General features: G+C 39.0%; 1 long non-coding RNA gene across 1 annotated transcript; it reads right to left on the minus strand.

The window, feature by feature from the left end:
* Nucleotides 1-15,914: 15,914 nt before the first annotated feature.
* Nucleotides 15,915-22,819, minus strand: LOC125181977 (uncharacterized). The gene is made up of 3 exons (XR_007160762.2): nucleotides 22,696-22,819; nucleotides 22,421-22,486; nucleotides 15,915-16,040 (listed from the first exon to the last, which is right to left on the minus strand). It is a non-coding gene; the product is annotated as an uncharacterized lncRNA (long non-coding RNA).
* Nucleotides 22,820-23,751: the final 932 nt, after the last annotated feature.

A 23,751-nucleotide genomic window follows, 5' to 3' on the forward strand; every position in this document is an offset into this window, starting at 1 on the left:
AAATAGCATATGTACCCCCCTGGAGATACTGTGGGACAGATTCCTCTCTCCATCTCCCCTCTACTCTCAGTGATATTTCACTATTTTGAGATAATTTATTAAAGAAGCAACTGTGGAAATAAAAAATAACATTACCCTGAATATATTCTCTGGAGTTTCAACTGAGGGAGCTAGCTTCTTTTTCTATCCAATTCAACCCTGTTTCTTATTCATTATAACTTTGGAATTTGTAGGTAAATGAACATAGGCATAATAACTTAGTGGAGTTGGTTCATTTAAATTTCTAAATTTGTTGTTTGCTATCCTCTAAAGATCAAACAAATCTAATAACATGAGTCTGAGTGATTTCAAAATATGACTCTTGCATTGCTGAAGCTGGTTGTTCCTTAAAAAAGCTGGTTGTTCTTTAAAAAATACACAAGGAAAAATAATTAACCCATGTCTAGGGACTACCACACAAATGTCCTTCAGTGAAAAATTACTTACACATTCAATACATCTTGAAAGGCATTATTAAAACATAATACAAAAATCTCTCAGAACACTGACACATGCCAGAGGGCAGATTAATGAGAGCTGGATAGCCACATCACCTGCCTGATTTCTGTACTGAGAATTTGCTGGAGTTTTAAGAAATTGCTGGATGAGTCAATAATTTTTCATTGCCAGAGGTACAGAGTCTTAGAGTTTCTTTGACTTCCTGTTCGATATAAAGGGCAACAAGAGAAAAGCAGTCTTAGCTGCAGGGACAGTTGTACCACTTCTGGCTGTAATACCAATATAGTTGTAACATTTGTCACCTGATACGGTAATTATGTGTATCTCTAAGAGGAGGTGCTTGGTTTGCTGTAGAGTATTGTGGATTCATATTCATGGTTGTTTAGAGTCAGAAAAATTATAATGGAAAATTACAATTAATTAAAAATTGACAAATAGCGTATCATGATCAAAACCGATATGTCTCACTATTTTTCTGAGCTCTTAAATAGTTAATATGCACATACTTGCTAGAAGAGGAACACTAATAAAGCATTTCCTCTGCTGTGGTTGGTTTTTATCACAACACACTCAATTTTAACAAAAAGAAAAGAAGACTAAATAGCCTGTAGGTTTCAGTGATGCTTATTTTTAAACTTCAGATGTGTCTCAGGTACAATGCTATGAAAATATTATTTTTTCCCTCTGAGAATCACTCTGTTCTTTTTTTGCATTTGCTCAGCTGTTCTTAGCTCTGTGGTTGATGGAAGGGTTCCTTTACTTCTCTTCTAATTATTGACTAATGCAAACTGGTCACAGTCCATGGTAAAGAAAGATTCCTGTGGAGCTGCTCGTCAAACTATCACACTCAGCTATCATCATTTGCGATGCAAGCTGCAGGCTGGCTCAGTATCATCATATGGCTGTCATGTTAAAAGTTTGTTTGATGCAGCACCTGAATTTTAGGTGACTTTTCTCCCAACTTTTCCCACCTAAAAGCTCATCACTTGTAGCTGGTCGTGAAATGTTTTGACAAACTAGCAGCTAAAATCTGTCTACTACGTCTAAGTGTTGATAGGATTGCTACTGTAAGAGGAATGGCATTAGCTACCCAGGCCTTATCTAACTGATGTGGTGATTATCAGGTGATAGAGGTGAGCACACTTTTAAGTAGAAATATTTGGGGAGTGATAGGAGATGAAACCGCTCTATTGAGTAGTTAAAGAGACTTCTCAAGAGTATGTTATGGCAGTTTAAAGTGCTGAGAATGGCAAATACGAAATATTGAATCAGCTGACTAGAGTTCTGGCCCTCATTTCTTCTGACTTACAGATGTTACTATGATGGTTTATTGAATATTCTGTATCTGAGGAGAGTCATAACCTGTGTCCTACTACGCAAATAATTTTACTGAAAAAGAAAAAAAAATAGCTGGAAAAAAGTACTGTCCTAGGCATTTGTCTCAGTAGAGGAAATACAGGCTAGACTCCCTTCTCAATTCAAGATGCAGTTCCCCTTTGCATATGCATTACTGGCATATTCCCATACCTTTATTTTAGAACAGAAAGTTGACACCATCAGCAATTTCCTCATATTCGAGACTTGTAGATCATTTGCTGGAGCTATTACTTTGCTGGCATTTTTGAATGGCCTTGCTTTTCCACTGTCCGCTGGGGTTCCATTGTGAATCCTCTCCATGGAATTTCCTGCATGAGACCTGTCAGCAACCTTTTTATTTTACTACTGCTACTTTTTCTTTCTTTTTCCTTTCTTTTTTTGTCCTTTTTTTTTTCCTTTTTTTTTAAAGAGTGAAAGAAAATCCAGATGCCCACAGTTGTTGAAAACGTTTTGACTGATTGCTAAAGCTTTGATTGGATTGTTTGCTGAAGACATTTCAGATGCCAGTAACATGACCGATAACAGAAGTTGCTATCCCTTTGTAATTCAGTTCTGTTGTGTGAAATCAGGGTATGGTTCCCTAGAAAAAAGGGGAGATTCCATCTGGGAAGAGATTCAAACTCATGCAACCGTAGATACAGATTTTAGGCCAACCTGGTCAAGTTGCTCATTGTTGCCCAGAGGCTGGAGTAGATTGTGCCTAAGGTTTAGGCTTCTAATTTAATGACTATTTAGGTATACCCTCATCTACAACTTCCAAAAAAATAGAACTGGCATCCTCATCCCAACTCCTCCAGAACAATGGTATCTTCCATTGTATTTGGGAGCAGAACTCATGACAGGTTTCCTCCCAGGCTTCCTCCGGTTCCTCAGTCTATCCTTCTGTCCTGCTGTCTATCCTTCTCCCATCCCCATCACACAACTGATAGGTGACATGACAGCCACCCTACAACTGCGGTTCAGGTGATGGGTGCAGATTTGGCTATGTGACAAGACCATTTGTTTGTCAGACCATGTCACAGGGACATTCTCAATGCACCAATACATGTTTGCCTGTTATATGATTAACATAGTATATTCTCCATCATATTATCAATGTGGAACATGATAATATTTCTAGAGTAACTGTGGTGTAACTTTGCCTTTGTAAGGGGATGGATGGGGACGCCCAGGCCCCATTACTTCCATCAAAGCCTATATGACTTGCTTGCCCCAAAAATAACTCACCCTATTGTAGAACATTAGTTCTGCAGAAACTGTTTTCTTCTTGTATTTACTAGGAGATCTGAAGGAACTGGCTTAGGGGAAGCAAATTTATTACTGCATCTAGTTCAGTTCTTGCCTACAGAGCTTGTCTCAGGTCAATGCATACACAAATTAAAATTCCCAGATGTGACAGATGGTATTTGTTTTGGGTGAGTGTTCTCAGTTGCATGCTGTATCCCTTCAAGAAGTAATCATAAAAGGAGAGCCCTCGGAAATGACAGCAGGGGTGTGGGTGTATCTTTGGGGAGCTACAGGGCCTGTTTCGGGGAGCTGGGTCCAGGGCCGTAAGGTATGGCAGGAGGAGAGTCCCAGTGTGGGCCTGGGAGGCTGCAGCCTACAGGGACTGTGAGACTGCTCAGAGGAGCAGACAGCAGGTCTCTGAGATAACAGAATGAACTTCCTTGGGATCAGACGAGACTGGCAAGTTCAGCGCAGTTCAGAAAGTTACTTAGTTATCCAAAGCTATGCCTACGAGCAAGAATCTGTCTCTAGGGACACAATGGGCAGAGGGGAGAGTTGTTTATGAAACTGTTTTATTTTCTATTTGTCTGATGTATTCACTTTGAATTTTTTTTACACTTTGAAAACGGGGTTACTTGTATTTTACAAGTATTTATAAAACCTCTCCCTCCTTCAGTTTAAGTCTTTTGTCTCTTAGATTATCTTGCTGTAGAAAAAGGTCTAGGCAGATTCAGGTCAAAGCTCCAACCAAGCTTTTCTGAATATTTATCTTCATAGTTCCTGTCTGTAAAGGACACACTCAGCTGATCGTTGGTGTGGCTTGCTGGTGGCTTTGGCATGATGGTATAACTGACAGTAATTTCCTGAAAGTGAAATGTTTAGCAGCTAAGTGCTTCCTTCTATACCAACATTGCATCTTATTTCATTAGCCCCTAAAAAAAATGCATATTTTTTCTTTTCTGGCATCTATATTTTTCTTAGCTACTCTTCTACTTATGTGCTTAACTCTGTAAAGCGTGTGATGACTCAGCTTGTTTGAAACATGCAGTTCTTTTCTTTATGGTGCAAATAGGAAGAGACCTAAGGAACAAAAGTTGAGTTTGCATGATTGTGGGCAGCAGGGCCCTTCCTCTGCTTCACAAAATTTGCCAGGATGTGTAGATTGTGAAAGGAAATGGGGTCTAGTGTCTTAAGGGTAGGTTTCTCAGCCATATATAGGACTAGAGAAGTATTTATCTTGTCACTTAGGACTATAGCGAATTTTTCCCCAGCTTGTTCCAATTCTTGTTGCTCAGCTCTGAGTTTTCACACTCACACTGGTTTCATTCACAGACATGCACAATTGCACACAAGTGAGACAATCTGCATGAAAAACTCATCGTAGTTTTTTAGATCATAACATTATTTAGGGCTGTAGGCAATGTGGGGATGGTTGCTTGTTATGCAGTGGTGCATCTTATCAGCAGGTGCCCTTGCCTTGTTCAGCAAACAATAGTTCTATTCCTTTGCTGGCAGGTGGTCTCAGAATTACAAGTGTTCAGTGCATCTGGCCCTAGTGCTTGGGAACTGCATCAGCATAAAGGCTGCCATTTCTAACTACTAACAAATAAAAAAAATTAACAGGAGAATCCTTCATGCCCTGGCTGCTTTCAAGTCATGTACTATTCCTGAGCTTCTGGGCTCATTGTGTAGTGAGCCAGTTAGTGTTTGCTGTTCTCTGCAAAACTCCTTTCATAGGACCTTTCAAAAAAGTTTCTTCCTCACCTATAAGCATGTATTTACTGGGCTTTTCTCATCTAAAGAAAATAAGGCAGGAAGATAAAAAATTAAAACTATAAACCCCCATAATAAAGAAACAAAAGGCAGTGAGTAAATCATCACTGTTGTTTATTGATTCAGAGAGGTGGGCCAAAATTAAGAGAGTATTTCACAGTCATTGTCAGTCTTAAGGTTGACAAGCCATAAGCCAAGGATATAAAAGGCACATCCAAACATTATGACCATGATCTCCAATCCAAGAAGGACCTGGAAGATGTTATAAAGACATGACAACTGCTGTCCTTGTTCGTTGTGACCAGACTACTTGGTGCTTGTGAATATGAAAGAATGAGCTTAAAAGAATGAGATAAATCTATGAGAGAATGACTGTGAGTCAGTGAAATGAGTTTTGACTGAAATAAAATTCCCTTTCCTTACTTTTTGGTTTCTCACTGAGTTTATTCATACTAGTTGTCCAACACCAGCACCAAATTCAGAAGCACAAAACCATGTTTACACTGTATTAGTAACACTGATGTTATGACATTTAGGGGAGGCAGGAGAAGATGTTCATAATGTTTGAATATTTTGTATTTGTAATGGAAAGCTTAAGAATGAAGAAGGGGGAGGACATCATTATTAGTCCTTTCCTTGACATGTCAGTAGGCAGTTAAGGAGGTCCTGTCACAACTCATTCAACATTAAAAGTATATATTCTGTTGAGAGGTGGCTGCTTCTATTAACAGCAATTACAGTCAAGGAAGTTCATTTTTGAGAAGCAATGCTGCATTTCCAAAAGTGCATTGCTTACAGTTAAATGTATTGGTTTTGTAGCATTTGATTCTCATTCTTTGCTGTGTTTCTCAGCTTCAACATAGTATTAGACTGAAGTGTAGAATCCACAGTACTCAGTTTGCTTTTGGGTCAAATACTGATATAAATTAGATCTGTTCAGCTGTAGCCCTAGATTGTTCTTGCTGCTAAGCATTTGTTGAGGCTCTGAGTGTGTGTTTGTGTGTAGAAAAGGAGACATACCCACATTCAGAAACTGAAACAAGAAAGAGACAGAGGAATGGGATCTTGGAGTGGAAAACATGAACATCTAGATCACTGGGCTGATGAATTTCCCCTAAGCATGGTGGGAAGGACGCTGTTGTGGTGCTCAGCACTGGGTTTATGAAATGCTCTGTGCTCTTCACAATGTCACAGACCCCTGTGTGCCAATGGGAATTTTGCCTGCTATGAGCCATTAATACTGAGGTCACCATCTGCTTGTTTCTGCTTCTCGGAGAAGGCAAGGACTGTCTTTCTTTTCACATTAAGTGGATCTGCAGCCAGTGTTTTCTTGTTGTTTTTTTTAATATCTTTATTAAAGAAAAAGGGCCTGTATCAAATAAATAATTTGATAATAATTATACTAGAGTCTTTGTGCCCATTAGTGGTCCAGGAAAAGCTGTCAGGTTTTGTAATCCTGAAACCAGTAGTGTTTGTACAATAGAGTCTGTTGCATTTGAAAAGGTGACAGCCCAAAGTCTTTCTGTGTATTACAGCGCTGTGAATGTGCTGATGTATTTTTCCACAGGACAGTATTGCCCTTAAAACATTAGTCACTGGCACTCGCATACCATCTTCTGAAATACAGGGGGCATAATGCTGCTGACTGATACAGAGAATAAAAACACACATTATATAGTAATTTGTACTCTCTTTGCACAGATTTAAACCATAACCATTTTAATTTTATAAAAGTTGAATCTTGTTTGTCCAGGAGCACTAACTATAAAAGGTGCAAAGCAATTGACAATGCGTTTGTCTAAGTCAAAACATCAGTGACTGTCATCAGCTGAGAGAGACATACAGATCAATTCAATACAGGACCAAGCCCTCTTCAAATGGATATTAACTGGGAGTGCTTGAAATGTGAAATGCTGGACAGTCCTGACACTTATTGCAGGAAGGCGTTAGCAAAATTGTACCTCACAGCACAAAAAAAAAAACCAGTATTTCTGCCTAGCATGCAGGAGATCTTGATTTGTATTGCCAGTTGCAAAAATCCAAGATTCATCAAAATATCAAGGTTTTTGTGTGCTCCATCAACCCTTTGAATCTTTTGAGATGCCTGCTATTTATAATGCATCTTAGTCATTAGATTGTGGAGGCTGCGTTCTAATGACTTTTAAAGTTGGAGAGTCAATGGAAATATCACAATTAACATGATAATACTTATTTTAAAACTAACCTTCTGTCAACAAAAAGCCCCTTAGAGCTGCTAGTTTTGCTTGTTGGCTGTCATGCCTCTTGTCCCAGGGGAAACCATCCCTGGCTGATTGTGCTGTGCTGTGACACTGACAGCTTTTTGCTGCAGGGAATCTCACATATTTTCCCCAGGTAAAGAGACAGCAATATGATGTCATTTAAGCTGTTTTGGGGAACAGACACAGTAAGACAGGCAAACCAAAAAATGCAAATGCACAGAAGTGGAACTATATGGCTCACAGTACTACCAAGTAGCTCTGAGATGCCTTTATTCTATTCCTGGCTCAGTCATTGTCTTATGCCATTGTGCACTACTAAATTAACCTTGTTCAGTGACTGCAGCACCATTTATAAAATGGGAGTGATAATGCTTAGCACCACAAAGGGGCAGTGTAATTCTTTGCTAATTAATATTTATAAAGTGCCAGATTCTCCATTGCTCTGCACCTTTGCAGTCATTTACATCTGTGCAAAATGAGGACAAAGTGGCTGAAAAATGCTGCTGTATTTCATACCCACTCTATGCTAGTGTGAAGGGCCATGCAAGGATTACAGCAGTGGAGAGTCTGTCTCAAATAATATTCAAGATACTTTTGCCTGTAGGCATAGATCTATTAATTCAAGAGTGGAAGCATCTGTAATAGGTATTTCGAAATGTCTCCTTCTCAGACTGTGGCACACAAAATGTTAGTGTGATGTTAGTTAAGATGGAAACTTTAAGGACACGTATTACTTCACAGCAAGCTACTTGTTCGCATGTTCTTACGTCCTAAGGTAGCTTAAAAAGGATGAAACCATATTCAATTTACTGTGGAAGTGTAAAAATTCATACTTCAGCATAGCTTTGCAGTAACTCCTTTGTACCTTCAGATATTTTGATAAGGTTAGTGATCACATAAATGCATACTTCTCTTGTTGCAATATTGTAGCAAGAGTTTTAGGGATGATAAAGAACACGGAAGTCCAATGATCCAAAAAAGTCAAATCTTTCAGGTTTTGATCCTTTTTCTGCATTTCTTTGTTATAAAAGAAGCCTTTGAAGTGAGGATACCAGGAATATTTACCTTCTGGAAATCTTTTAGGTGTCCCTGACAAGTTAATAGAATCAATACTTGATCATGATTCTCTGTTAGGCAGCCTAGAAGACAGCAAGACAAGCTGCCATCTTAATTGACAAAAATGAATAAAGAAAACAGGTAACAGAAAAATCATGAAGTTACCACAGTGAGGTGTCTTTTTTGTCATTTGGTGAGAAGATCTCGGCAGACCCGTTTTGGCAGGCTGACTCTAATAAATGCTGGTTTGCTATGCCTAGCCTAGCTTTTCTTGCAGCTAAACATAAAACTTCTCTTGAAATCTTACTACGTGACACATTGTAGGCCATAAGGGAATGAGCAAGGAGTGTCAGTATTGGATATGGGAAAACAAAGTTTGTTATTTACTAGCTTGTGTAGCTAGTTCTTGTAGGCTGAAGAGAGTAGGTGACTGCAGTTTTATTCCTACTCAGTTCAGATCTCATTTGCAAAATTGTGGAAAGAAGGGATTTTGTTCACTTTTTGTCTGCTTGTCCTTCTCAGCACTTTGTTTTCCATGCAGCAGTGGCCAGAATCATGTATGTGTTAATCACAAAATTGCTTTCGTGCACATTCTTAATGCCTCTTTGATTATGGGCCTGTCACCAAAAGTCTAGCTGTTCAGAATACTTTCTGATTAATCATGCTCTTCTCATCAGACACTTCACTTGTAGAGTATCAGATAATGATCCTCCTCACTGAGAGTTAAAGGTTTCCCAATAAATAGAAACTGTGACTGTTGGGAACCCAGACAGTGTGGTGTCCATTAATTAAAGTAATGGGAAACTATTCTGTGAGGGGTTTGTCTTATCACATTTATCATTGATGTGATTATCACATCAAAATACTCTTTCTGGTTCCAAGCAAGAAAATGTAAGAAAAACACCAGATGAGGTGATACAAAGTAAGCATAAGCATGATCAGGAAGTATGAGCCGATATTAAATGAATGCCCTACCTTGCAGGCTTTGTAATGCAGGCTTCCATCTGCTGTTTCTGCATGAAAAGAAATGTGTTTTCTTTTGACATCTGTTCTGTGTTTGTGTTTGCTCGTGGAATGCGTCATCTAACTGAAATAATCCACTCACCCTGTCATAAAGAGGAGAACAGAGGCCTGCATCCTATTCCGTCTATCTTGTGGAGCCCCAGCAGTTATGTGCTATAAAACTTGTTCCTTGTCCTGTCTAGAGCTCAAGAAACAGGATTTCTATGGCTTGTCTGTAGACACTCTTCTACAGTTTGAAACTATGGGTAGTAGGCATTTTTTATTACAGGTGAAGATTAACCAGTTAGAACATAGCACATTACTCTCTCAATATCCCTTAGTTAATAAACAAATAAATAGAATTCCAGAAGGGAAAATTGAGTGGACGCAAAGGACAAGGAGGAAAGAGGAAAAATCTGTCTGCTATATAAATTTTCTGAAGATTCAGATCCTTGTGTTGTTTCCCCCAGCCTTGATATTTAGCTTCTGCAGGAATATCTACTTGAGTTGCAAAGCTGCAAGATACAGGGACATAAAAAATCTGAGAACTCCAATTCCAATGATGTGTTGATGAACATATTAAACATTGTAGATATGTATATTGTGTGCATATTATAGATATATTTGAAAGGCTACAGATCAGTGATCAAAATAGTGATCCATCAGTGATCAGTCAACATAAATAATGGTATCAGTTAGTGTATAATAGACTTCTACCAGGGAAGGTCTCTAGGTCTTGAACAAAGTGAGATTATCATGATTTTCCTCATCAAAATGAGAGTTTATCCTAGTGACCAAATTGCTGTGATTTAGCAAGTTACTGCATAGTGCCTGACTTGCAGTATTGTTTATGAGTTTGCCTGTGGCAAACAAAAAGCAAATGTAATTTTATTTAGTCAGCAATGAAGGAATCTTAAACTGAATCAGATTTCGCTCATGGTGAGAGCAGAATAAATGTAAATGCACACAGTGTGGTTCAGTTGAGTCACAGTAACCTGTTAGACCACATCAAGGTGATTATATACATTAGTCCTTATTCCGCTCCAAAGTGCAGACCACACAGAGAACAGAGAAGCAGTATATTACTATATCTGATATAAAACTCTTAAATTTCAGGATACTGCTGCTTAGTTTCTGCTTTTCCAGTGACTTGAAACATGATAAGAAAAAAATCATTACAGACTCTGCACCTTAGCTTCTCCAAATGTTGTCTGTGGATAATAATTCTCAGCTGCCCTGGTAAGACATCTTTATATCCTCTGATTAAAGGTCAAATTTAAAGATTTGCCTTCTATAAAGACAAATTCACTCAGTCTTTGTTATATATCAGGTTTTTTTAAGAATAGGTCCCTTAACTGAGAAAAATCCTCGATGTTATTAAGTAACTGACCAAAACTAAAATGCATCTGAAGTGTGGCTAAAACCAGATACACCTTTAATAAGATGAATGAAACTTGTTTGAGGGTAAAAATGACCCCTATATGACGAGTTAGTGTGACACTTACACAACAGTTTAACTCCATCGAGACTTTATTTTTTGCAGTACAGTAACTTCCTGGAACCATGGCTAATCATTTCGTTTGTGTTTCCTTGACCAGAGCTAAAATTCACAGGGATGGTAGCCTGTTCTGCTCTAGACACAATGATAATAATCCAGTCAAAACTAATATCCCTTCACAATAAACTAGATAACAGGATTGTCAGGCACAGATGCTTCTCTCTAATCCTTTAGGGGTCAGGGGAGAGACATCATGCATGCAGTTTGTTCCTATTCTCATAGGGCATTTAGAAGGAAAACTGTGCTGTTTTTTTAAATGCACACTCTGTAACACGTTTCCTGAGAGATGGAAGGTTACAGATCTGCACCTAGCAGCTGGAGCAGAAAATGGTAATTCTGTGATGTCTTTTATTCTTTGGCAGTTGGTTGCAGTCCTCTGGCTTCTGTACAGATGAACTTTCCACTTGGTAGTGAGCTGTTCTTGTGGACTCTTGGCCCTGGATTTGTCCTGGAACATGGCAACATCTAGCATGGTCACTGAACACCTTACAGGTAGGAAGAGAGACTTTGAATGCGCTATCTTGTGGAGGTAGAGAGCAGAACAGGGCACGTGCACATGTGGAATAAGATTGTCATCTGAAATGAAAGAGGCACAATGAAATGAAAACTGAGGGGAAAAGGTTTAATTTAGGAGTTATCTTTGGAACTTTAAACAAGTCATTTATTTTCCTGATAAATGTCTCCAAGTTTCAATACAGTTTTTGTAAGTTGGAATTTACTGTTTAAATTATACTTACATATTTGAACACATTTTAAATCCATTCATTAAAGTCTTTAAATGTACAATTGAAATTACTTTAATCTGAAACGCAGCCTTAACAGAACCATTATTTAGCAAGTCTCTGCAGTCGGCCCAGATCTGCTGAAACAAGGAAAATATTGTTTCAGCTGCTCTATTTGAGGAAAGAATGGCCTGAGTATGTTTCCCAAACTTTAAGAAATTGAGAGAATTAGGAATTGGAGGTAAAACTAGATGAGTTCCTACAAGCCTCTTGGGGGACATTCAGATTCTTTATTGAGTCTCTCATTATCCCACAATGAGCTGTTTAAGGAGTTAAACTGGTTAGAAAAAGAATGGAGAATGAATTTCCTCTTCAGAAAGTATCTGAATTTTACAAAAAGGGTATCTGAATGATTCTACCCACTTCTATTCACCCTAACTCCTGAAAACCAGAGTAGCTCCCATCTGTTCATTGAGCTTCCTCACTGAGATGCTTCACACCAGCTTCCTCTAAGACAAATTACCCCATGGGTAAGGTTAATTCCAGAAGTTACTTTTCCTCTTCCTTGAGGTTCTTTTTTCAAAATATTACTTCTTTTTCTTTTTCTTTTTCTTTTTCTTTTTCTTTTTCTTTTTCTTTTTCTTTTTCTTTTTCTTTTTCTTTTTCTTTTTCTTTTTCTTTTTCTTTTTCTTTTTCTTTTTCTTTTTCTTTTTCTTTTTCTTTTTCTTTTTCTTTTTCTTTTTCTTTTTCTTTTTCTTTTTCTTTTTCTTTTTCTTTTTCTTTTTCTTTTTCTTTTTCTTTTTCTTTTTCTTTTTCTTTTTCTTTTTCTTTTTCATGCCTTTTCAGACAGTCCCTTTCCTTTCCCCATCTTCTTTTTTATTTCCTCTCTTCTTTTTCACCTGCTTTGTGCGAACTTTTCTTTTTCTGTGTAGCAGAGGAGCTTGCAGATTTTTCTTGCTATATTTCTTGTATAAATACAGTATCTCTTTAGCAGTTCATGTAGTTTGCTTTAAAGAAAAATTTTCATGAGCGTAAATGGACTTTATGATCACATCATTCCCCTCCCCAGATGTGTAGGTACAGCACAAAAATCAGTAAGCATTGCTTTAAAAATGAGTGTTTTTTTGTGTACTCCTTAAGGCAGCTGCTTCAAGATTTTCATCTGCACCTGACCATGCAGTTCTGGGTTTTACTTTGGTACCCAGTTGTCTTTGGTGGCAGACTGTTAACATTTCCTCTTGTAAAAATGGGTTCAAAAGTATGATAGTTCTGAAAGTGGCATTGGGCATTTCAAACCTAATGGTCCGTTCCAGAGGGGAGTAAGAAATCAAGGACTACTGTGTGGACAGAAAGTCGCTATTAGCATGATCTTAAGGTTAGAAATTAATTATCACCTGTAACTCTGTTGCATCTTGCATGTAAATTCATTAACAAAAAATGATCTAAGAGCATTTAAGTCAATGCTGCTTGTGTAAGGATCACAGATGAAAAGAAAGTCAAACTCTTCTGTACTCTTCATACTCCCTTTATTACTGTTTACTTTCTCCTCTGATTTTTTTTCTGACTTTTAATTCTACAGTGTCACTTAAATGAAATCATAAATGACTGACCCCATTTTTCTCATTTATTCATTCATTCAAGTAAAGTATGAGGGGTTAGGAAGTATATGTTCAGTAATTCACTGCACTTGAAAGCAGGGGCAATCTGAACTTCTCATTGTGGGAAGCCAGCAGAAAGGTCATAGAACTCGCTGCTTCCTCTTATAGCAGTTGGGAGGATGGAGGCAGATGGCTAGATCTGTTGATTTTTCTAGTGGAACAACTCATTGTCCATTTAATTATTTCTCCTTCTTTCTGTAAAGCAGAGAATGTCTGCATTGAACATTTTCCATATTGCACCAAAACTGAATTTCAGTCAGAATGACCTGGAAAGAAGAGCTCAGGATGAGGAATCAGAATCTGTGAGTGCTGTTCCTTACTTTGCTGCAGACACCTTAGATAAGCATTAACAACCCATGAGTTTTCTTTAGAACTTGTAAGATATTTAACCCACAAATAAAATACAAGATTTAATGTATTTATCTTCACCAGCGCTAAGTACTTTGTGAATAGGAGATACTAGAAAAATGCAAGGTATTAATTCTTGTGACATTTTAAAAAGGTGAAACTGAATGATAATTTTTTTCTTCTTTGTTGAAGTTTTATGTGCACTTAATTTTATTACTAATTATTTTCAAGTCAAAACCGATACTTCTACCTTTAAAAAGAAAAAAAAAATCATGACCCAGAACTTCCCCAGAACATTTTAGACTTCTGTTGTCTGAGCTGAGATAGATAATGAATTTCTGTATGGTAAAATGCAGTATTGTTATTGTAGACTACAGTGTATATTGGTTGTTTTACCCATTTGTTGGGAAGCCTAGGAATGGCTGATCACTGCAGACATGACCGTGCTTTTCCATGACTGGGTTCTTCATGCCTGCCTGACTTTAGGCATCTTATGTATGCTAGCAAACACAGAACATACTGGTTTTTGTTCTTGGTCTTCTGTGATCATATCTTTTTCATAGAAACTAGCCTTCAGTCATCACAAAGAAAAAAAACCAAGTGTTATATAGCTGTTTAAGGGGAAGAGAAGATAGCCTGTTTCTTAGTGCCTTAGTTGTAGTCTATTCTCAGGCTTCTCTGTATGGGCAGGCCTTTCTAAAAAAAATAAATAAAGGTCTCTCTTTGCTATGTTCATAGACTTTAAAGGAGATTGGCTTGGTCACAGAATCCACAGTGACGGCTCTGAGTAGCTCAGTGACTTTTCAAGGATTAGAGTGGTCTGTGATGAGCAGTACAAGATGTTGATGAAAGAATGGATAGCTGGTAATTTTGGTGAATCTCTGTAAGCATTTGCTATATATCTTTTTTTAGTGTATCTGATTACCCATTTTATTATTGATATAGACACAGTTATGATTTGCATTTTCTGGGAGAGTAAATGTGTAATGCTATAAATTATTCATTACAAGTGTATTTCAATCAGAACGGGAGATAATAAATGACAAGAAAAATAGTAGCAAAGGCAATGAAACCTGTATTAGAGACCATTCTTGCTAAGGTACTGACAGTCCTAAGAGATTGCCCCAAGTTGTCCACAAATATATTCTGCTTCCCTTTATTAGAAAAAAGCATTTCCATTAGGCAGTGCATTTTATTGATATCCGGTAGAGCAACTTAAGTAAGGATTAAGCAGAATTAGCACTTTATGAATGGTACAGAGTTGCACTAATGTGTAACCACATTACCACTGGTTTGTTTTTTCACCTCTAAATCTTGCTGAATAAACTCATTCCCCCAATCAAAATGGGATCTTAATTTTGGCAGGACTGATTCACATCATAACAATTCAGAGGCCTATTTAAATACAAAATATATTTAAAATATATTTATAAGTAACCATGGAGGGTTTTTTTTGTTTGTTTTATGTTAAAGTTAAAAAGTCTTGGCTATGTTTAAGTAAGCATCTTAATGCAGGGGGTTTGTTCTGTCTGTGAGCCTATGGCTGTCATTGCTAATAATTAACATTCTAATATCTTAGCCAGCATGGGGTTAAAGTCAGGCTGTACAATAATCTCTGGCATTGCCTGTTACCTTTTATAATACAAAAAATCCTAATCCCAGAATTCAAACAGTGCAAAGTTGGAAAAAGTAGAGTGTTTTGGTCCCCAAAGCTCAAATACAGCAATTGTACACAAAACTTACTGAAGATATCAAGAGAAAAAAGGACACTTTGGAGACAAGGATAGATCCATCCTTTTTCTGACCTTGGAATACTAATATCTTACTGATCTATCAGAGAAATTCATTCCTAGTGCCAGGTCCTGTTTTTCCAGAGTTTTACCAGTGTAGTGCTGTAACAGAATTTGGGAAGAGAATTCACTTTTGTTTGTAATACTGTAGGACAATTCAGAATGCAAGGCAGCAGAGGAGGCCTCTAGCCCAACCTCCTGCTCAGAGCATGGTCAGTTATGGGGTTGCTGAGTCCTGAAAACCGCAAAGGATGGAGACAGCACAGCCTCTCTGGGCAGCTTGTTCTGCTGCCTGCCTGCCCTCCTGGAAAAAGGTTTCTCCTTATATCCAGTCTGAACCTCTTGTCCCAGTTTACGCCCATTGCACCATGCAGTGCTGTGAAGAGTCTGGTTGTCCTTCCTGTAAGTTCATGTAGGTGCAGGCAGGCTGTTAGTAGGTCTCCTGAAGGTCAGTCTCTCCTCTTCTCCAGCTGAACAAGCCCAGCTCGCTCACCCTCTCCTCACAGGACAAGTGCTGCATTCCCCAACAATCTTGGTAGCCCTTTGCTGAACATGTTATTTTTCCCAATTCTGTGGAACTACAGCTGGAATCAGCACTGTAGATGTGCTCTGACGTGCATAACAGAGGCAGATAATCGCTTCCTTTGATCCACCATCTGCACTGCTGTTAGTACAGCCCAGGGGTGCTGTTGGCTTTCTTTGCTGCCAGGGCACACTGTTAAGCACGGTGTCCACCAAGGTTCCCTGGACCTGTTCAGCACAGCCACTTTCCTGCTTACCAGAAGGCAATACTGGAAAGGTCAGAACAGAAAATGAAGACGTGAAATATCTTATTCCAATTTCCAAACAGGACATTTTGACATATTTTTTGTTCCTTTTATTTTCTTCGAACAATGAAAACCCAATTACATTGATCTAATTTTGCAAAGAGCTAGGGTTATGACAGAATTGAACATCATTCTGCCTGCATTTCTTAAATCAGTTGTAACTACTAGCCCGTCCTTCTGCTCAGGAAGGTCTTCTTTCAAAAGGTTTAAATAATATTATTGCATTTATTCAGTTGAGTTTGATTGATATCAGTTATGTTTCTCATATTTTATTGAGAAATGATGGGAGAGGAAAATATAATACGTAAATTGCCTGTGCAGAAAGAGAAAAGGCAAGACAAGGAAAAGTGAAGTAAAAATAGTATCTATTAGAAGTCCAGCAGTTATTCTGTGGCAACTGACTTGCAAAACAGGCAGAATTTGTATATATAAATCATACTGGCAAATAAATGAAGCACTTATGCAAGCATTTTGTGCAGGACTCTGTAGACTTCATAGCTTGTTGTTTTGCCATTTGTAATGAGAAAGGACAACAGATTGGAAGAAGCCAGCATTAAACCATAAATTAATGAACCATAATGTCTTTAAATCCCATTGTGAGCTAATGTTAGATTGTCATTGGTTAAATGCTTTCAAGGACTGATATTAATAACACTGCAAAGCAAGAGATGTCAGTTCCCTAATGGAATGGAGCCATTCAAGCAATATATTTGAAGACTGGTCAGCAAGCTAGCAAGAGCAAAATGTATGCATGGAGACAAGGGAAAAGGAAAATCAGAGGATCAACATTTAATCCGTCCATTTTAGATTGTCAGAGATCAGAGGAAAAAACAGTTTTTCACAAGAACAGTTTGTCCTGCTGGGCTTGTATGATGCTGCAGTTCCAGGAAAAAAAGAAACAGGGGAAGATGATTACTACAATGCTGCTCTGAGAATGAAATAAAGGAAAAGAAATTTCCTTCTCCCTAATTACAAAACAGAAGTTGCTAAAATATCTTTGTCTTCCGATTCTATGCTGACATTCATCCCACGGGGATTTAAAAGATTTTCTCACTAAACTCACTTCACTCCCCATCCTTATGGACGGACATCCATTTCTGCTATGTTCCACAGCAGTCGTTTGAAAAACAGAGATTGGAAATAAAGAAGAAACAACTCTTCAAATGAAAATACAGGGGTATGGTAGTAGAATGTGATGAGTTTGGCCAGTTCCTGGAATTATAACTAGATTTTTTTTTCTGGAAAAGTAATAAGAATGTACTGGAAGCCATATACTACTCAGTTTGTATAATTTCAGAGTATTTCTCTTTCTCTTTCGTCTCGAGGAGGTAAAATTACATTTGGGGCAGAACTCTCTGGTCAACAGAGGTACAGCCTCTTTCTCTATTTTTCTACTGTTATGATCCATAAGTGCTTAAATGTTCTCTTAGGCCAGAAACCATTTTCTCTGAGCTAAGTTAGCCATGATATAAAACAAGATCAGTGTGGGGTCAGACAATACGGTGTTAGCAGCACGCTGCATTGAGGAAGCTGTGAGATAGTTCTGAAGGACAAATAGGGTGCTGGAGGCTTTAGTAGTGCTTGAAAGGAGTAAAGCTGACTTATATTAATTCTCGGAAGGTGTGGGGAAGGCTGAGGTAGGGGAATGTTTGATATTTATATTCAGGGAACTATTGGAAGCTCTGTTTCTGGGTACTGAAATTGCTCACATATTTACCACAGGCACTGGCATAGTGTGTACCCAGGCAACATCTTGACATCTGTTGTTACAAAAAAATGATACTTTTGTGAGACAGGAATGAAGAAAATGCTTCTGTTTTAAATTGAGCTGTGAATATTACAGTGTGAATGTTCCAGTGATAACCAAGGGTGTGCATGCAGTTGCTGTCTGTTAAGAGTATCACAGTTGTTAAAAAAACAAAACAAAACAAACAAAAAAAACAAAAAAAAAACAAAACAAACAAAAACAAACAAACAACAAAAAAAAAACCAGACCAATCCAAAGTCCTATTTTGACACTGTTTTCCACATCGCAGGGCTTCGCTGCTGATTCATACTTGGCCTAGGAACATAGAGCACTACAAATGTTGTGAAACCAGTGTTGCATCTTTTCCCTACTGCGAGAGAGAATCAGCAGATCATGCCATTCTGGTGAGGTGTAAGTAGATTTACAGTCCCCATAATCAAGCTGGGCTATGTAGATGCATCCTTTGGAAGCTGTTTTATGTGTGCCAAGGAACACTCCCTCCTCTAGCACACTGTATGACTCTGATGGTTGTGGCTGAGCCTTTGTCATGATTTCAAGGTCACTTCATAATACGGAGTTGATTACATGATTATTCTGCCTTTATTAATACATTGACGTCAGATTTCTTTCTTTGAAAAGGGAAAAAAGAAAAACGCCCAGTGTATCCACAGTGACCTATTCTAAACCAAACAGTAAATTTACAATAGCCAAAAAGGTAATATAGTGAATGCACAGCAGGGTCTTGTTCCAGTTAAACTTCTGAGAGAGATGGATGCTCCTTTCAAATGATTTTATTTGTTAAATGTAATCACATAAAGTAGTCCAGTCCTCACAAATTTTTATGAGGTGATATTATGACCCATAATTTTTATTTTTGGTTTAACCCAGAACACATTGTGTGCTTTTGGAAAAATGCTGAATGTTTCTTGGTAAATCCAGGTTCAAAAAAAAAAAAAAGTTAGTAGGAGCAGTGGATGGTGCATACAGTGTAACTGGCGATAGAGGTTCATCACGTGAACGTAACTGTTTCTGAAGGCTTTGCTGTTTTAATGATACTGTCGTGTTTGAGAAAACCCTGAATAAGGACTGCTGCAAGCTTACACTTCTTACGTCTTTCTCTGTGAAGAAAAAGCTCAGTAGTACTAGCATTCCTGGATGCAGTTTGCTTGGATTTCAGTCATGGAAGAAGAATTGTGCTTTATCGTGGTGACAGCAGAAGCTCGAATGCTGTGCCAGGCATCAGTGCAGAAGGTGGCATGTGGCTGTCACAGCCAAAAGGAAAAGGGGACAGCATGGATTAACATTGGTTTTAGGCACTTTTGTGGGTGTTTTGCATGGCACTTTAAACAGTTTGAAAATTGGTAGTGGTAGTTTGTTTGGAGCCCATCAATGGGACTCTGTAAGGCAGGGGGTGTTATTCAGGTCTTCTGCCTGTGTGCGTAGTAAGGACTCCAAGCCCTTTTTAGAAAGACAGAAAGCAGAAATTGTGTAGCAGATGTGTGATTGCTGGCACAACTTTGGGAGTGACAGAGAACACTCCTGTTTCTCCTTTTTCACTTACCACATGGACTATCAGGGAAGCAGTGAAGAAAAACAGTTACTTCTGTTTCCCATACTTCAAGTTCCTTTGTGTACAGAGGGAAAAGAAAATTGAAAGAGCTAGCATGCCAAACAGGAACAGAGAACAAAGCTGAGTAGCAAGGAAGGCCAAATGCCAGTTGATGACTGGAAACATTGAAATGCCCTAAAAGACATGATTTGGGGTGGCCACCGCTTTGCCTTTAGGAAGTGAGAAAGATTAGCATAGCTGAAGATCATGCCTATTTACTGAGATCCCTTTCATCCTGTCTGCAAAACCCACATATAGTCCCTATTCTATAACAAATTCAGTCCTCAAATCCAAATCTGTCCTGCTCTGCATCCCTTCAGATCTGTTATTTCTTTAATCAGGGTTTGCTGTCTTTGTCTCTCTCTTGGACTTGATGGGCAGAGTGATGTCTGTGTCTTCTCACACTGGGTCTGGATGGTGCAGATGAAAGGCTCAGAGAAACTGTCCCTGCTCATGTAAGAAGTTGGGCTTGAACCAGAATTGGCCTGATCTGTTGCACCTCTCTGCTTTCCTCCAGCCCTTCCTCCTGGAGAAACGGCACGACTCCAAGGAGGAGCTCTTTTCCCCGCTTTGGGGAGGACACTTAGAAGTAGCTTCTCAAAGGAAAACTGGAATTCATACAAGGACTGAAGAGCCACTCAGCCAGCTGCAACCACAGTCGTGTGACTAGGGAACAGCACAGGCAACACTGTAATGAGCAAGATGCTGCCAACTGTTACTTCATCTGCCTTGAGAGTTTGGGAGTAAAGAAACAGAGAAAGGAAAGGAAAGTGCAGCCAAAGGCACTTAAATATCATTAGAGTTATGTAAATCAGGCACGTTAAAAAGACAGAAGTGAAGTGTTATTTCCCTCCTGAGGAGTTCTGGGGATAGCTGAAAGGGAGAGGGATGTCTTGAACAAAGATGAATTAAGTTTTTCTACAATGTGAGATGTCCTGGGTAGACAGGAAATAACCTCTTATTAATGTTTCATTCTTCAAAGTTGATAAATACAAATACATAATATAATCCTTTAAGAACAATGTTTTCAGAGGGTTCATACTTGGCTTTAACGTTTTAACTGTGCTGAGTGTTAGGCCCTGAAACAAAAAGAAATACATTGTGTGGAATTTTTGCTTGTTAGTTGCCCAAAGTGGTTAAAGCAGTTTACTTTTAACTGCACAATGCTTGTATTATTTTGGGTTGTAAATAAGTACATCAGAACTCAGAATAACTAAAAAATGCAAAGCTATTAAAGACTGCAGAAGAGAAGGGCATTATACCTGTAGCTTTAAACGTTGGGAAGATATTCTCTACAAATATGTCTGCTAGCAAGGATGATGTTCAGCTGGGGTACAGAAGGCAGATGCAAAGCAGCGTGCCCCGTGCAGCTGGGCTGTAGCAGGCACATGTGAGTGGTGAGAGCAACAGTTCATCTGCTGAGTGCTTGCTGTTCACGAGTGTTTAAGTCAGATGAAGATGGTGCTACTGTACTTATAATTGCGTGCCTCCAGATGTCTTTGCACAGAGGTTCGAAATTGGGAGGAGCTGAGTGGTGGTAGTATATGGAAAACTTATCAGAAAAGTGTGGTCAGATTACTAAATAATTATTTGTTGCACATTGCAAAGGATGGGCAGTAGCGTGCTGTAAAACTCTACATCAGTATTTCCCACATTACAGAGTTCAGCTTATATCTCCTCCCATTCATTATAAGGGAAAACAAATCTGTGTGTAAGGCACTAAGGATGGAGATATTAACATGTGGAGATGTGACTTTCTACATGTAACCAGCTTAGTGCAACTATGGTTGGAGGTGTACTACGATCAAAGCTCTCAGCAGTGTGCAGAGATGCAACAGATGAAGAGGCGGGAAGTTTATCTAAGAGCTAGGGAGCATGCAGCCAGGAGCAGTGCTGATTTTTATGGAAAAAAAAAGTGTGTACAGAGGAGCTGGCAGCTAGCTGAAGATAGAAAGGAGCCTGGGTCCAGCAAGTACACGGAAACATTTTTGCCTGCAAAATCCTGCCACACAGAGATAACCAAGCAAGCTGGCTGTGGCTGCAAAGAATTCTGTCTGGGATTACTTTGCCTCTCAGAGGCAATTTACATCCTGCTCAGTGTGCCTAAATCAACTAATGTAAAGCTTCACCTTACAGGCTCCAGTGCATTGCAGACATACCCTGATTCACAAAGCACACAGTCTGAGGCTGATGAAGGTTATTACTGTTGATACATCTGAGCATTTGTTACAGATAGCAGCTTCAGCATAATTTCTGGGTAAGCTCCTGCAGTGGCAGCATGAAAACTCTTCACATCAAAGTGAAGGGAGGGATTCAGAATCTGTTCCTGAGGAAAAAAAATTCTTGTTATATCAAATAAGGTTGTCTTAACAACGTATCTTGGTACTAAGAATGTGCAATTGTTTTTACTTTCCTGAGGAGGTCTTGGATTTCAAACATTTGGAATGGCATGTGCTGTATGAGCTAGTTCAGGGGTGTGCTGCTGGCCCCAAGATAATCAGCTCTAGATGTGCAGTTAAGGAGTGAAGTGTTAGGGGGACTGGCTGGAGTTTTCTGGATTTGTCTGAATGGGAAGAGCAGCAAGCCAGAGTGTAGGAGCTGCAGTTCCCGAAAGAATTCTTTTTTGGAGACAAAATTCTTTTTTGGGTGTATTTTAGCAGCTAGTTTTACTTGAACAGTGAACGCCCTCACCAGTGCAGCCATTATGAATGTGTAAGAGCAAGAACTTGGACGGATGCACTGCAGCATTGTAGCCTACCTGGTGCTTTTGAAATACAGTTTTCCTCAAGTGAGTGCTGCCCAATGGACCCGATCAAAGTGGGATTTCTCAGCCCTTCTCAAGAAGGGAATAATTAAATCTGGAAAGGCTTAAGTATAAAGTCATTAGGAATTAGTAAATGTTCCACATATGAAAAAAAACACCCAAATACTGAGAATTTTTATGACCAATGGAAGGACTTTTTGTATCACATTATGGATATTACATACCATTGTGGTTTAACCAGGCAGGCAGCTAAGCACCACGTAGCTATTCACTCACTCCACCCCTTGCAGCTGGACGGGAGAGAGAATCAGGAAAAAAAAAAAAAAAAAAGTAAAACTCATGGGCTCAGATAAAGACATTTTAATAGAACGGAAAATGAAGAGAAAATAATAGTGGTAAAATAATATACAAAACAGGTGATGCACAGTGCAATTCCTCACCACCTGCTGACAAATGCCCAGCCAGACCCAAGCAGCAGCCCCCACCCCTGCCAGCTCACCAAGTTCCATTGTTCAGCAGGATGCCACATGGTGTGGGACATCCTTTTGGCCAGTTTGGGCCAGCTGTCCTGGTTCTGTCAGCTCCCAGCTCCTTGTGCTGGCAGGGCAGCATGAGAAGCTGAGAAGTCCTTGGCTCAGTGTAAGCACTGCTCAGCAGCAACTGAAACATCGGTGTGTTATCAGCAGTGTTCTCATCCTAAAGCCAAAATAGAGCACCATACCAGCTACTAGGAAGAAAATTAACTCTATCGCAGCCAAAACCCAGACACGTATACACCACTGTGTCTTCTAAGAACCTGCTGCTCTGGGTGCAGCAGTAATGTGACACAGGTGTGATAAATTGCTATTAAGTGCTTCAGAACTAGCTAGTCTGCTTTGTCTACCAACTCTGAGGGGACACTGCTTGAAAGATCGTATTTATTAAACTTTAGGTTTTACTATCACAAATAGTCCTAGCTAGTTCATTAAGTTGTACGAGTTTCTCAGGGCTGTTTCTCACCATTAAAACAAAATCCACCATAAGGAACACTGCCTGTCAGCATTCAGAGGAGGAAGGACAGAAATACAGTTTCTAAGGAAAAACTGCTGTGTTTTAACTTTACAGTAAGATGCTGCTTTGATGATACTGCAGCAAGACTGTGTTTTTCAGACATATCTGAAAGGTGTCTTTAAATATTAGCAATAAGAAGCTGTATAGGTACCTGCTAATTGGGCCACTTCCCTTGAGAGGCTTTTGACATCAGTCGTAGGTGAAACTAAGTCATACTTTCATAACACTATTTTATTCATAAGTCTTAGGTGAATGATACATAAGTGAATTACGCTTTTAGACATGCAGAAGAAAAGATGAGCAATGGGATGCACTTTCAGGAAACCTGAGACTTGTGCTGAAAAGATTCAAAATGATTCCCAGCTGAGCAGAACCTTACCTGAAGAGCTGCAGCCCTGCTGAGGTCAGCAGTAAGAAGGGGACTAGAGCCTTCACATCAAACAGGCAAGAAATGGGTAGCCTGACTGAGCCTGGACTCAAGCATAAATTAGGAAATAAGAGCAGC

Source organism: Anser cygnoides, chromosome 5 (assembly GCF_040182565.1).
Source record: "Anser cygnoides isolate HZ-2024a breed goose chromosome 5, Taihu_goose_T2T_genome, whole genome shotgun sequence".
In the NCBI taxonomy this organism is placed as follows: Eukaryota; Metazoa; Chordata; class Aves; order Anseriformes; family Anatidae; genus Anser; species Anser cygnoides.